Genomic DNA, 15702 nt, shown 5'->3' with positions numbered 1-15702 from the left:
TTGGCTAAAAAGTTTTTTGTTTGATTTCTTTTGCATGGTAATAACCCCTGAACTCTGGGACTATTTTCCATTTAACAGCCGTAGCCTTCGTTTACGCTATGCGTAAGCATAAACGAAAGCTGTTTAGCCAATAAACATGGGAAAAAATCCCCCCTCTCTCAGGTGGCTAGAAAGTGGGTGCTCATTTTAAGTTAAATTTACATGGAAAAGTGATCGCCACTTTTTCGAAAAAGTAATTTCTTCATATCATAAAAACTATTTTTTGCGACGGAAACGGTTTGCAGATTCGTTTTTAGCACACCAAAATCTACAAAAAAAAAATTTGTTATTTACGAACGAGACGCAGTACGCACAGCCCTTAATGGAAAATTATATCAAAAATCCGGGGGAAAATAGTTTTCAATAAAAACAGCAAATGAATTCGATAGAAAAAAAATGGATGCTATTTTTTTTTCTTTCTGTGTGTTTCTTGGCTAAAAAGTCTTTTTGTTTGATTTCTTTTGCATGGTATTAACCCCTGAACTCTGGGACTATTTTCCATTTCACAGACGTAACCTTTGTTTATGCTATGCGTGAGCATAAACGAAAACTGTTAAATATGCATTCGCGTACCAAACTGCCTTATCAAAAAAACCTTTAAGCCAATAAACACGAAAATAAATGCCCCTTCCTCAGGTGGCCAGAAAGTGGGTGCTCATTTTAAGTTAAATTTAGATGGAAAAGTGATCACCCACTTTTCGGAAAAAAAAAATTTCTTCAGATCATAAAACTATTTTGATACTCCTTGGGCGTTGAGTTCCATGGCGACCCGCAGAGTTATTTAATGGTCGTTCCCTTAGTACCCCCCTAGTCAAGGCTAACGCATGCGCACATAACATTTTTTATTTATTTATTTACGTGGTGGAGTTTCTATACTGATAGGTTTTTTGAAATTTTTTCACTCGATTATTATTGATTGAACACTAACCAGATTATGAAAAAAAAATTGAAAAAAAAAAAAATCATTTCAACATTTGAAAGGGATACTCACTTTTTAGTTACCACGTTCTGGTAAATCGGTCACTTTTTATTTATTTATTTTTTTTTTCTAAATACGGAAGTGTCTTCGGGAGATATAAAATGGTCGCATGTTGACGAAGCAATGTATCGGGAGGCGTACGGGATTAAAAATTATTGGTAAATTTTTAGATTAGGTCCACCTCCTCAATTTTCTTTTAAATGACGACTTGAAATGGTTTTCGACTATGCTGAATACGAAAATCGCATCGAAATTTTGCAGAAATAAGTAGTTATCAAGATATAAAAAGTTGTATTATGCATTGTAATCTTTGGCGGCCATCTTTTTTACGTGTGTGTATTTGTTTATGGCGCGTGTGCACGTAAAAAGATGGCCGCCGAAGAATACAATGCATAATACAACTATTTATTTCCGCAAAATTTCAATGCAATTTGCGTGTTCAGCATACTCGGAAACCTATAAATGTCGCCATTGAAAGGAAAATTGTGGAGGTGGACCTAATCTAAAAAAATACCAAATTATTAAACATTTCTCCAGCATGTTAGTGAAATTTATAATACTTTAAAAAATTAAAAAGAAACAAAACAAAAGTTTTGAAAAAAAAACTCACCTTTCACAAAAACAATTTAAAAAAAAAACCACAAACTGACTAAATAAGTAAAAAAAAAAATAATTAAAAATCTCGAAACTTTATTTTCATGAAAACAATAAAAAAAAGTCCTGTTCTCTCTATTTTTTTTCTTTGAGAAACAAATATATTTCTGACTTACAAATGCGGTAGAGACTCATTATTTTTACTTTCTATGGTTTTGATATACCGCGTTTTTATTGCTTACAAAATGGGTGACTGATTTATCAGAACGTTGTAACTAAAAAGTGAGCACCACTTTCAAATGTCGAAATAATGATTTATTTTTTACATTTTTTTTTTTTAATAATCTGTTTAATTAGTGTCCAATCAATAATAATCCAGTGAAAAAAAAAATCCAAAAACCTATAAGTATAGAAATTAAGCATGGGAGTAATGGTTGTACAACGTCGTCGCCTTTCGCACTTTTACACACATTTTTTAAAAAAAGTAACTAAACCATTTATTGATAATTTGTCACGTGTACAAACATTTATTTATTTACGTAGGCTTAACGCCTTTCATGAATAAGAAAAGTTTTACTCTTTAAGAATAATAAAAGGAAAAAGTTACTGAACATTTATAAAAGGACTTCTTTTCATGAAGGCCAGAGGAATAGTTGGCCGAAAATTCGTGAAACAACAACTAATAAAGATGAGAATAATAGTCCACAATAAATAAAAATGAAGCTAATGCAGAGAGCGATCCGCGCTACTTTTTAAATCATATTTCCACGTTTAAATAACGTTTTACGATATGTTTTTTTTATTTATTTATTCAATTGTAAGGTTAAAGTACAGAATAGGTACAAAACATCCTTACCTCCCCATGTTAAGAATGACTTTTTAAATAATAACATTATTTCAGCACGGATCACTCTCTGCATGAGTAATCTTATATAGAAAAACAAAAAAAAAACTCAAAAGCAAGCAACAAACTTTTTTTTTTGCCTTATATAATAAAGAAAAGATGTGTAAATTAAAAAATTTGGAAGATAAACAAATGAAATATGTTTTTTTTTTTTTTTTTTTACTTATCGAGTTAACAGAAAATGAAACCTTTCGTCAATTCGTGGCTGTGAAATGAATCGAACCGGAAGTTCAGTTTTATCAACAGAACAGATTCGCAGAAACGATTAAATAAATATATTTATTTTATTTAATATTTTAATTTTAATTAGGTAAATTTATTTTAATAACATAAAAACATACCTCGACTCTAAAAATGGGTTGTCTGAAAATTTCAAATAAATTGGTAACGTATAAACATGGTTTTATTTGTTTAGAACGAACCAACTTTACATTTTTATATATATAGATATATATGACTAAAGCTGAAATTCGTTATCCCCCTCCTTATAGGCAAAAAAGTTTTTCACTCTTATATTACAAGTAAACTAGCGGGGAAAAAAGCCTTTGCAAAGCAAATCCCAGAAGTTTCAGAAACCTTGACTTATTTTTTTCCACACTAGAAGATACGACTTTATCCACTCCCCCCCAAAAAAACTTAACAGCGTAACAAAGAATATTTTCTATAAGTAGATGACACACGCGGAGTCAATATCCGGGTAACAGAAAGCACTCTCTCCACCTCTAAATAATATGCCCAAATTCTCTCTTAGTCATGCCAAACGGGCTGGCGTCCAGGGTGCCTAAAGAAACGTTAAGTACTATTTTTTAAATTAATCTTGCTTCTAAGAAATTATACATGTTCGTTTATTTGGTTTTGTTTTATTTGAATTTATTTATCGTCTTTATTTGTCTTTTTTTTTTATTTTTTTTTGCCAACCTTATCTTGACTAAAGCTGAAATTCGTTATCACCCCCCTCCTTATAGTGTTTCACTCTTATATTCCAAGTAAACTAAGGGGAAAAAAGCCTTTGCAGAGCAAATACCAGAAGTTTCAGAAACCTGGACTTTTTTTTCCACACTAGAAGATACGACTTTATTTAAGTAATATACTTAATATCTACAATTACTATAAACTCGCTTGTATTGAATATGTGGCTTCCTTGCTATCTATAACAAACCACGGAATATAGTTTGCCTTACTTTCAATTATATATGTACCTGAAATATACAGTGATCTTACATACGTCACCATGACTTTCTGAATAGATACACAATGCCTTGTGCCTGACCTAATAGACTGTCGTTAACTACGAATTCCGATGCACCACATAGTCTTATTACGGTAGAAACTTGCGTGCTACGTATATACAATATAGTCATTCCCTCCAAGACGACTGCCATTGTCTGATTTCCATGTTAAATAAATTTAAAAAAAAAAATGAATTTTTTTTTCTCTATAAATTTTACTTGACTATAAATTAAAAAAATTAATTCTATTGTATTCTGTAAGTAAATCCTCTCCTAAACACTAAGTCTACCCTACTCCCCAAGCTGCTACTAACACTCATACATTACACACGCTTAATATAAAGTCATTTTGTAAAGCACTATCCTATTGCTAAGTCAACATATAAATAGATAAATAAACAAATTAAAAAAATAAAATTTCTAAATTTAAAGGAAAAATATTAAACCATATCTTAACTCTTTCCAACTAATGTGGCAAATATAGTTGTTTCCACTGCATGAACTTTTACTCACCCCCTCCTCCAGTAACAATGTAATAGTAATGTCCCATAATCACTTTGAAGAGTGTAATTTCTCAGTAGACATAACATTTACATACTAACCTAGTAACATTAACTATCATGCAGGGTCGCAGAAATACCTGGATTAGGACCTAGGCACAGGGTAAACCATCTCGGTGCTGATGGACTCGTAGATCTTCCCAGGTCATCCATCTAGGAGAAGGAAAACTCTGAAGCTAAACCTAAGAGGAAGGAGGCTCCTCCATTCTTGGATATCCTTCCTAGAGTTGTTGACTCGAACAAATTACCGGTCTGCAAACCTAAACCTAAAAACCTAAAGGAGTAGATAGACTCCCATACTCCTTCTTTGCCTATTAGCCAGGCATAGAGGTCGAACCACAGGGATTCGACAGAAACATTAAGTGGTCGGTCTTGTTTCCTGACTAGGGCAATGAACGCCGATTTCCCCCTCTCCCGACACACCCATCCCCCTCTTAACTGGGCAGTTGGGAGTGCTTGAACATCATAATGCCAGTACAAGTAGATTGGGTTGACCATCGTCTGATGGGTTGAGGGTACCGGATTGACAATTCCTGGCTGTTGTTCCCAACTGGTAGTACAGGGGCCCTAACTCTTTGGTAGCACTTAGAGTGGCTGCTCCATCAACAGTTAAATAATATCGGGATGTTTGTAGTGCCATGTCGCGCATGGAAAGGGACCCTGCACTCATCCCCGGTGGGCTTTCCTGAGGCCACAGTCCTAGTAGATGGAAGGTCAGCTGATGGTCTACTTGTGTTACATGCCTGGTGTTCTGCATAACCACTTGTTCAGCACCCCTTACCTAAAGTGAAATTAAAAAAAAAAAATGACAGTACAATCTAAAATTACGCTTAAACCAAGACAAAACTCAAAGAAAATCAAATTGCCTCCTCCCTTGAGGCTTGCATCCGTGGGCTTAGAACTAATTTAGCTGATGCCGAAGCATTTCTCCTAACAAACACCCCGGATATCTTAGCACTAAGTGAGACTAACCTACACTCCTCCATTCCATCTAACTACTTTAACATGCCCGGATATCTCTCACTCTGCTGTAAGGACTCTGACAGACATATGCACGGACTTGGAATCTATATTCCAAACACCCTCCCCTTGACTAGAGAAAGAAAACTAGAATCGGACGATCAAGACTTTATGTGCTTTAGACTTCACATGCAACATAACATTAGTTACTTTTATTTTCTCTACCACTCTCCCTTGACCCAGGACTGTACCCTAATAAACAAAGTCTCTGACAGCATAGATACAGCACTTTCCCTCGACACTAGCGCAAAAGTGCATGTATTTGGTGACTTCAGTAACTGGCTTGATTCTCTAATTACACAGACGCAGCTGGTACCACAACACATAGCTTCTCTATATCTCATTCCCTATCACAGACTGTTACGTTTCCAATCTGTTTCCCTGACCAGCAAGAGCAACACGTATCACTTTTAGATCTGTTTCTGACCACAGTTGCTGAGGATTGTATTATGAACGCCCACAGCCCACAGCTCACAGCCCACAGCCCACTTGGGAATGCTGATCATGTAGTGATAATAGTTGAAATCACCCTAAACTCTAGAGCCAAAATGGAAGAGCCATTGCTCAAAACAAGATATTATGACTGAGACGCCTCATGGTGAAATAGCTTTTCACTTCCTGCTTAACAGTGCACAAATGAGACCACTGAATGGTTCAAAACAGCAATTGAAGCACATGCCCCCATGCAGAAATTTTATAGCAAGCCCCACTCTCCCCAATGGTTTACTTCCACATGTGCAGCTGCCATCGCACAAAGGCAGCACGTGCACCATAGATTTAACCGACATAAATTCAGTTCAAACAGACAGAAGTATATAGAAGCCAGAAGTAACTGTAAGAAAGAAATAGCGACAGCTAAGAGGGAATTTATGGAAACCACCCAAAAACGCATCGAAACTCAGAAATTAGGAACCCGTGACTTCTGGAAAATCTACACCAGTGTAGTAAATAATGGGCAATCAACAATTCCCCCACTATCCAACAATCATGAAGTTGTTTGCTCAGCAACTGAGAAGGCTAATATGCTTGCCAGTCGGTTTGCCTCCAACTCCACACTGGACTCTGCTAACCACCCTCTCTCAGACTTTCCTTTGCGGACAGATACCACACTTGACGATCTGGAAATCACCCTCTTTCAGGTGCATGTCATAATAAAAAATCTTGACACTGCAAAAGCATGTGAACCTGATCTCATCCCAGCTGTGCTATTAAAAAAGTGCTCCGCCGAAGTAGCTCCAATCCTCTCCAAACTTTACAACAAATGCCTTAACGAATCTTGCTTTCCTGCCTGCTGGAAAACTATTTCTGTGGTACCAGTTTTCAAGAATTCTGGCAAAAGAACTGACCCATCAAATTACCGCCCTATTAGCCTCCTCCCACTTTTCGCCAAAATATTTGAGTCCATAATTAACCAAGCTCTAGTCCATCATCTTACAGATGCTAAACTTCTTACTGACCAACAATATGGATTTAGGCAAGCCCGTTCCACAACAGACATCTCCGATCGTATATACTATTCACTTGACAAAGCAGGAGAGGGTAGAGTGGTAGCTCTAGATATATCTAAGGCTTTTGACAGGGTATGGCACGAAGGTCTTCTCAGGAAAATCAGATCATACGGTATCACTGGAAGAATATTTAACATAATTAAATCCTTCTTAGATAAAAGAAAAATCCAGGTTGTCCTTGATGGCTGTGCATCTAAACAATATGATATAAATGCGGGAGTGCCTCAGGGGTCTATCTTTGGACCTCTATTATTCCTGATATTCATAAATGACCTCCCTGACAAAACTGTTTGTGAGATGGGTATATATGCTGATGACACCACGCTCTATAACAGACATGACAGGAAAACAAATGAACACATATCTAAAGAAATGGCAGAAACACTAGAGGATGACCTCCAATCTGCAGTGGAATGGCGACAAAAATGAATGGTCACATTCAATGCTGCCAAGACTAACCTTGTTTCCTTCAATAACTACAAGAAACCTTCTCTACCACCAATAGCAATGGGCAAAGACTCTTTATTTGAAAGCACATCTTTTAAACTCCTTGGCCTAACGTTCACAGGAAACATGAGTTGAACAATTATATTGAGAGCATTGCCAGGACTGCTGCGAAAAAGGTAGGTTCTCTCTACCATGCTAGTAAGCTACTGACCCCCGAAAGTATCCTATACCTCTATAAGGCCACCATTCGCCCATGTATGGAGTATTGTTGTCATATTTGGGTTGGTGCATCTGCTACTAGTCTCTCACTCCTAGACAAGGTTCAAAAGAGAGTCGCCAACCTAATAGGTCCTGAACTATCATTCAAGCTTCAGCCTCTGTCCCATCAATGCAATGTAGCATGTCTCTGCCTGTTCTACAAGTACTTTAATGGTGTATGTTCGAACGAGCTGCAAGCACTTGTACCCCCTCTACATAAATATCCCCGACAAACCCAACAAGCAGTACAATCCCACCTCTTCACAGTAGAGATCCCTAGATCCTAGATGTAACAGAGCCTTCTACTCCAGTAGTTTCTTCCCCAGGACAGCTAGACTTTGGAACTCCCTGCCAGGTTCCTGCTTCCCCAACTGTACTGACATGCAGAAGTTCAAGTGTAACGTGAACCGACATCTTGCTGCCCAACTCCCCACCTAGTATCCCTGTAGCCTGTGTCCTTAATAGTATCCCCCTACATCAAAGTGCCATGTTTGGGGTGAAAATTGTAGCAGAAGCAGCAATAACTAAAATGAGGGGAAAAAGAGCTTACCTCGGGTATGTCTGTTGTGTCACCAGTTGGGGGGAAAAAGAGAATTCCAAGATGGCGTCCGGGGGTTTTTATTAGCATTTACCCCATGCAACTCTCGGAAAATCACGTTTCTGTCTCATGTGATTATGCAAATGGATAATTCCCGGCCACTATAAAAGCAGGAGGCCAGAGACGAGTCTGCAGTGTCCTGCAAACTGTGTGTGTGGGTGTTTCTGGCGATTGGAGTGTGTCTTCTTTTACCACGGTTATCACGGACAGGAATTCCCTCTCTTCTGGAGGTGGGCGATATTGACTATTTTGAAGTTGTACTGTTGCTGACAGAACATTTATTTATTTATTTTTTTTTTTGCCTACTACATTTTTGTTTCAAGCTATTTCGGCCCGAATATGGCGAAGGTGCGGATAAGCAGTGATATTATCAAGCCGTTCTCTGGCGAGGGAGACGTTGTAGCATGGCTGAAAAAAGTGAGACTTGCCGCACAACTTCAGCAGGTGGATGACGTAGCGAGTCTGCTACCTTTATACCTGGAAGGCGATGCACTGGCCCTCTACATGGAAATGGAGGAGGACGATCAAAAGAAAATAGACCAGATTGAGGCTCGATTAAAGGAGGCATTTACTGATGACGCGTTTGCAGCATATAGAAAAATAACTATGGTTAGATGGGCTGGTGAACGTGTGGATGTGTACGCCAACAAAATCAGGCAGTTGGTTGGATTGGCCGGATTCACAGGAGAAAGCTCAGAGAGACTCACAAAATTAATTTTTGTCACTGGATTCCCTGACACCATCTCAATTGCTCTTCAACAGGTGCTGAACATCAAAGTCCTGACCATGGGGGAGCTAATGTCGAGAGCGAGAATTTTGACGACGACTGGCGAACAAAATCAGGATGTGGTTGCGGCCACACGCTCACCCAGCAACAGGGCCCAGAATAATCCTGTTAACGTGACCTGTTTCAAATGCAATGTTAAAGGCCACCTTGCAAGGGACTGTCGAAAACGTGGAACATGGTGTTACCGTTGCGGTGATAGTGGACACTGGGCTCGGAACTGCTCGGGAAACGAGCAAGGGGAGGACGCATAAGCGCCAGTCTCCTTCCCAACCAAGATATGAACACGACGCTCCCGGTGATAAGCATCCATGTTGACGGGACGCGATGTTTGGCGCTTATTGATACAGGATGCTCCAGGACAATTTTACATGCAGACCGGTGCCGGTCTTGGAGAAAAACAAACGTAAATGTCAACACAATTGGTGGAATGTCCCATGCGTGCTGCGGTGTTGGAATGGTCTCTGTATCCACTGATGAAGGTGTGTCTGCCAGAGTCAATGTGTTGGTGGTGCATGGCAAGCCACTGGGATTTGACTTGCTTCTAGGGATCGACGCCATAAAAGCTCTAGGAGGTGTCGTTGTCAAGCCTACAGGATCAGTGCGGCTGGGCGCCAGGAAAAGTATTAAATGCGCAGCCATTTCTATCGATGAACCAGATTTCACTGCTACCTTTGACCATCAAAACCGAACGTGGACCGCATCGTGGAAATGGTCTGTGGACCACCCCCCTGAAAGGCTGCATAATCGAGTGTCAGAGTACCCAGTGCCAGCAGAAATTCGTGAAGAATACACGCAGGAGCTCCACACCTGGATAGATAATGGTTGGCTCGTGCCATACCCAGAGGATAAATTGGGACCCCCCAAAGGTCTAATTCCCCTGATGGCTGTGATACAGCAGAACAAAGCCAAAGTGCGCCCGGTAATGGACTACCGGGAGCTAAATCATTACGTAGACGCATTTACGGCCAACGCAGATGTTTGTGCAGCTAAGCTGCGTGAGTGGAGACAAAAAGGTGCTAACGTGTCTCTACTGGACCTCAGAAGAGCATACCTACAAGTCCGGGTCCATGAGACACTGTGGCCATACCAGACTGTGGAAATCGATGGGAAAAAATACTGTCTGACCCGTCTGGGGTTTGGTTTGAATGTGGCTCCCTTGATAATGAGAGCAATTGTCAGCGAAGTACTATCTCAGGAAGAAGTTATAAGCCGCGCAGCATCTGCTTACATTGATGAGATTTTTGTCAATGAAGACGTGGTGCCCGCGACCCGTGTGAGAGAACACCTCGCGCAGTTCGGGTTGGAGTGCAAGAACCCGGAGCAGTTGAAGGACGGTGCACGAGTGCTGGGATTGGCAGTCAGGATGGAACGCAATGAACTGCGGTGGAAGCGAGGAAATGCAATTCCGGAGGCTCCCAATATTGTTACGCGACGAACAATCTTTTCCCTGTGTGGTCGACTCGTCGGGCACTTTCCGGTGTGCGGTTGGCTTCGTGTGGCTTGCAGAATACTCAGAAGGAGAGTAAGTTCGGTAACGAAGGGCTGGGATGATGAAGCAAGGGACGCCGTACTACATCGTATGATGTTCGAAACCTTAAAATCTGCACAGCAGAACGATCCGGCACAGGGAAATTGGTGTGTGGACGGCAAAGAGCTGAATGTATGGGTCGATGCTAGCTCCCTAGCAATTGGGGCAGCCTTGGAGATGTGTGAAACTGTGCTGGAAGATGCATGTTGGTTGCGACCTGAAGATGACTCTCAACATATCAACTTGGCTGAACTGGATGCCGTATTGAAAGGCATCAATTTGGCTCTCCAGTGGCAGAGCAAGGTGCTACACATAAAGACAGATTCTGTTTGCGTATACCATTGGGTCTCGGACACGCTAACTGGAAAGGCGCGAGTACGCACCAAAGCAGCAAGTGAGATGCTTATTAGGAGGCGATTAAGCACTCTTAAGGAGCTCGTGAAAGAGTACGGGCTGACAGTGGATGTGACGCTGGTTCCATCAGCACGAAACATTGCTGACCGACTGACACGAGTGCCACAGCGGTGGTTTGAGGCAATGAAAAAGAAAAACGGTCTTGACCCAGTGATAGGCGCGGTCCACACAGACGAGCTGGATGAGAGTCAAATCATGGCTATTCACAAAGATAGTGGACATCCGGGGGTGCGACGCACTACCTACTTTGTCAGGAGAAGATGTCCAACCACGACAAAAGCAACTGTCAGAACGGTCATACAGAAATGCGAGGAATGTCAGTCCATTGACCCAGCGCCAGTCAGGTGGGAAAAGGGAAAGCTGGAAGTTAACGAGAATTGGCAGAGAATTGGAATGGATATCACGCATTATGGCACCTTCCATTTTTTAACTTTAACAGACTGTGGTCCATCGCGTTTCTCCATTTGGAGGAAATTGGCAAGGCAGGACTCGGCAAGCGTGATTCATCAGTTGGAGGCAGTGTTCCTCGAGCGTGGCGCGCCGCATGAACTCCTTTTAGACAATGACACAGCTTTCTGCAGCAATATGTTCCAAGCATTTGCATGTAAATGGGGAGTTCACTTGCGATTCCACTGTGCATACGCTCCAGCCGGGAATGGCATAGCGGAGCGATGTCATCGTACAGTAAAGCGAATAGCGGCTAGAATGTGTTGTCCCATACAGGAGGCTGTCTACTGGTATAACATCACACCAAGAGACGACACATCTCCCTCCACTGCGCCTGCCAATAGGATTTATCAATACGAAGTTCGAGTAAAGGAGACCAATCTCGCAACTGCGTCCCCAGGTCCCAAGAACAGCTTCTACCAGGTTGGAGATCGCGTATGGGTCAGAAGACCGCAAAATCGATGTACCACGAGGTTCGGCAAGGGTGAGGTGACCAAGGTGATCAGCCCTCAGTCAATTTTGGTGGACGGTGTGCCTCGTCACGTGAAGGATTTGCGCCCTCGCCATTATGTTGTTACATCGGAGGAAGAGGGAGACTCAGACAGTATGATGTCATCTGAAAAGACAGAGAGTATGATGCAGGACGACGAAGAGGATTTTGAGCCATATAATGTACATACTGAAGAAGCGGAGGAAGGACCACCCGTCTTGCCTCTACGAAGGAGTACCCGACAGAAACGAATACTGCCCCCCTGCCCTGATTGCGAAACACCGCCTATGGAGCAGACTGGTGGCAATAATGGCGATGAGGAGGATGGCAGGGAGGAAGTGCTGCCTCCGGTTCTTCGGAGAAGTACCAGACAGAGACGACTACCCCCCTGCCCCATTTGTGATCATGAGATCAGGGGGGAGTGTAGCAGAAGCAGCAATAACTAAAATGAGGGGAAAAAGAGCTTACCTCGGGTATGTCTGTTGTGTCACCAGTTGGGGGGAAAAAGAGAATTCCAAGATGGCGTCCGGGGGTTTTTATTAGCATTTACCCCATGCAACTCTCGGAAAATCACGTTTCTGTCTCATGTGATTATGCAAATGGATAATTCCCGGCCACTATAAAAGCAGGAGGCCAGAGACGAGTCTGCAGTGTCCTGCAAACTGTGTGTGTGGGTGTTTCTGGCGATTGGAGTGTGTCTTCTTTTACCACGGTTATCACGGACAGGAATTCCCTCTCTTCTGGAGGTGGGTGATATTGACTATTTTGAAGTTGTACTGTTGCTGACAGAACATTTATTTATTTTTTTTTTTTTGCCTACTACATTTTTGTTTCAAAAATGTAATAATATATATATATATATATATATATATATATATATATATATATATATACTGTGTGTGCAAAATCAAGACTTCAAGACAAGGTGTTGATGGCAACGAAAAGTGTTACAATTGTTTCAATGTCCAGTTCGAGAATTTCAAGCATTATATCGTTTGAAAATTTTGAAAAACCAGCATTTCTTCAAACTTTATGAATAAACACACTTTTGGCAATGTAGCATTTTTTTTAATAGAAAGAAAAAAGACGGGGGATCCCTAACGGGAAAAACATGCGAGAAACATTTAACTTGGATGTTTACACTGAAAATACATTAATGCCACGCTAATGTTATAAATCTCAGTGTACAGTTATTTATAATTCTTTAAGAACTGGGAAGAAATAAGATAACAAGGAGGTAGAGTTAACAAGAACTTTTGAGATGAGGATTGATTGTTTGTATGATTTGGATTATTCGGACTGTTGTTCTCATCTTGAATGTCATTTGCATAATGTTTCGGTCGATATAACCTCTAACCTTCTTCAAGTGTATACATCACCATGCTTGATATTGAGAATGAGCTCACACTATACTTCCGAGATTTCTACCCTCATATTATTTTATTAAATTAGTAAACAACAGCAAATGACATTCAACGTTAATAAAAAAAAAAACTTTTATTTTGGACTGCGCTGAAAGCGAGTTAAAAACAACCTGTAGTTTATTTTAAAGAATAGGACGCCACGAATCATGCCACTGGCGAGTTAAAAAGGCTACCAAAAATATGCCACGTTAGTATGATCTTAAAACTCCAACTGAGGGTGGGGATCAGGCTGCGTGTTCTCTGAAAGAAGTAGTCTAATAACCTGTATTCTCTTACTAAGACATCTGATTAGCTGATGAAGAAATCACTCAACAGTAAACCTCTCTGTTTACGGCAAAGGAAAATAGGACATAAAAATATGTGACTGCTTATATTATAGATAATTCATTTAGTTTACGCCTATGGTTCCCATACTACTATCTCTTCCTCATTGCCATAATGAGATCCAAGAAATTCATCAAACCGATGGTCTTTTTTGAACTTACCTTGATTTCTGGGAATTGCTTCACAAGAAGCAAATCCGAAATCCGTTGATCAATAGCATCCATGTAATAAGGGATCTGTTGTGTAGGGAATTTCTATATAACACGGGGAAGGTGTGCACTGTGTTTATATTTATACGTTCTATGATCGTCTAGTGTATGATTGTATGGGAGTGTATATATATATAACTGTAATTCATAGTCATCTATATGATGTGTGTATATATGTGTATCTATGACCGACTAATCTAGTGGTTGTTGTGTGCATGTACATTTAAATACAGTTCATAATGGAACGATGATATACATAAGTACCTTTACAACATAGAGGACAAATAACACTTATTTAGGGTTTCAACATCTGGTCAGTCGAGAACATATCAGGTCCAGCTTTGGTCTTGTCTTAGACGAAAAGCTGCAATGAAAATATTTCCTCCAAGAACGACAGAGCCTCAGGTTTTATTTTCGGAAACTTTTTATTCCAGAATGTTTTTCCCCCTTTTGGAAAATTGCAATGCCAATTCTTATATTTAATAGGCATCGGATACCTTGCTACCCAGAATACTCTATCTGTCTCCTTCAAACTCTGAAAATTAAGTAATTTCCATGGATCTTCCCTTCTAAATAATGTTATTTGTATACGTCACTACGATAATCACCTGATGTTTTTACATGTCATTATTTTTAAGTTGTCAACTGAATTGTTATGATAACATTTTTAAGTTACATTCCTAAATTAATGTAAATAAATATTTATTCTAAATATTTTTAATATTCTAAAACATTTTTAGCTGATTTTTTGGCTTGAATAATCATAATCACATCCTGGAACTCATCAATGTTTGTAGTAATTGGGCTCCGATAACTGATAGGCTTAGAAGACCATTATTTTGGATCTTGCTAGCAGTGATGAGAGGCGTTATCTGAAGGACTCCTACGAAAGTGGTCTACAGGGCTGAGGACTTTGCTCCTCTTGATCTGATTCAAATCTTCCATTATCATGTGGAGGTTTGCATTAGAGCCGTCTAACTTTGTTGAAAGGTGGGTGTCTGTGGTGCATGTCTGTCATGTAAGTGGGGCAAGACTTGATTGATATTCGGATGTCTCTTTGGCAACAGGATTTTGCGTTTCTGTAAACAAACGTCAACTTTGAACCGTTTTCTGAAGTCAAGTGTAAGTTTAGTTTAGTGTCCATTCTTAGGCATTTATGCTTATCACTTAACTAATGTGTGATAGGAATCATTAGGTTCCGTTTTTAGTTTGCCCCATTTTATTTTCTTAATTCCCCTTTACATCCCCATTAAGGTAACTGATCACCTGATTTGTTAGAGATGTTGGTTCTCTTTTGATGTTATCGTAAGAGGTGTTTGTAATAAAGTGTTCAGGCCCGCATCACCCTTTCAGCTGAAAAATTGGTGTATTTGCCACAGTTTGGTAATGGCGGGGGGATCTTTTACTAACACTTTTTTTCATTGTAAATATGATCTCATTCATTTTTTTTTACCCATCCTCCTGTTGCATATTGTATAAAAATATGGGTTTTAAGTAGATTAGTCATTGTGTGATATTTGATGAAAGATGTATACGTTAATGGATGTATAGTGTGATTGTGGTATTATGGTCAGAGAAGAGTGCAATTAGGAACTAGCTTGGTTAACTTAGACAGCATTAGTTTGTTATAACCGGCTTTTCCTCCCCACTCCCAATTTTTCGGCTTTGCACCAAATTTTTCTTTAAAAATTTTGTTATTTTTATTGAAAATAAATAATTTCAGTTTGAAATTCGGCTCATTGGAATACATAGTGAAGATCGTGTAAGAAGGAAAGACAAAAAGACTTTTGTGCCTGTCAACTAGTCGAAGTGTTGCAGTCGATTTAACGGCATATCAATCTGAAGAAGGACAATATACATATAACAAACTCTGAAGTGAAATATTTCAAAACGGTCACTAGTGGGGAAAATGTTTGTGCGTGTTTTTTTCTTCCTAATAAATT

General features: G+C 39.9%; 1 protein-coding gene across 1 annotated transcript in view; it reads left to right on the top strand.

Annotated features, from left to right (window-relative positions):
* The window catches only part of LOC145279993 (coiled-coil domain-containing protein 63-like), an 83152-nt gene that overhangs the window by 25810 nt on the left and 41640 nt on the right, over nt 1–15702 (top strand). The window lies entirely within an intron of this gene.

The sequence above is a fragment of the Euprymna scolopes genome, chromosome 1 (assembly GCF_053919585.1).
Source record: "Euprymna scolopes isolate OS-2025 chromosome 1, ASM5391958v1, whole genome shotgun sequence".
NCBI lineage: Eukaryota > Metazoa > Mollusca > Cephalopoda > Sepiida > Sepiolidae > Euprymna > Euprymna scolopes.
This window is presented reverse-complemented; position numbering and strand designations above follow the sequence as displayed.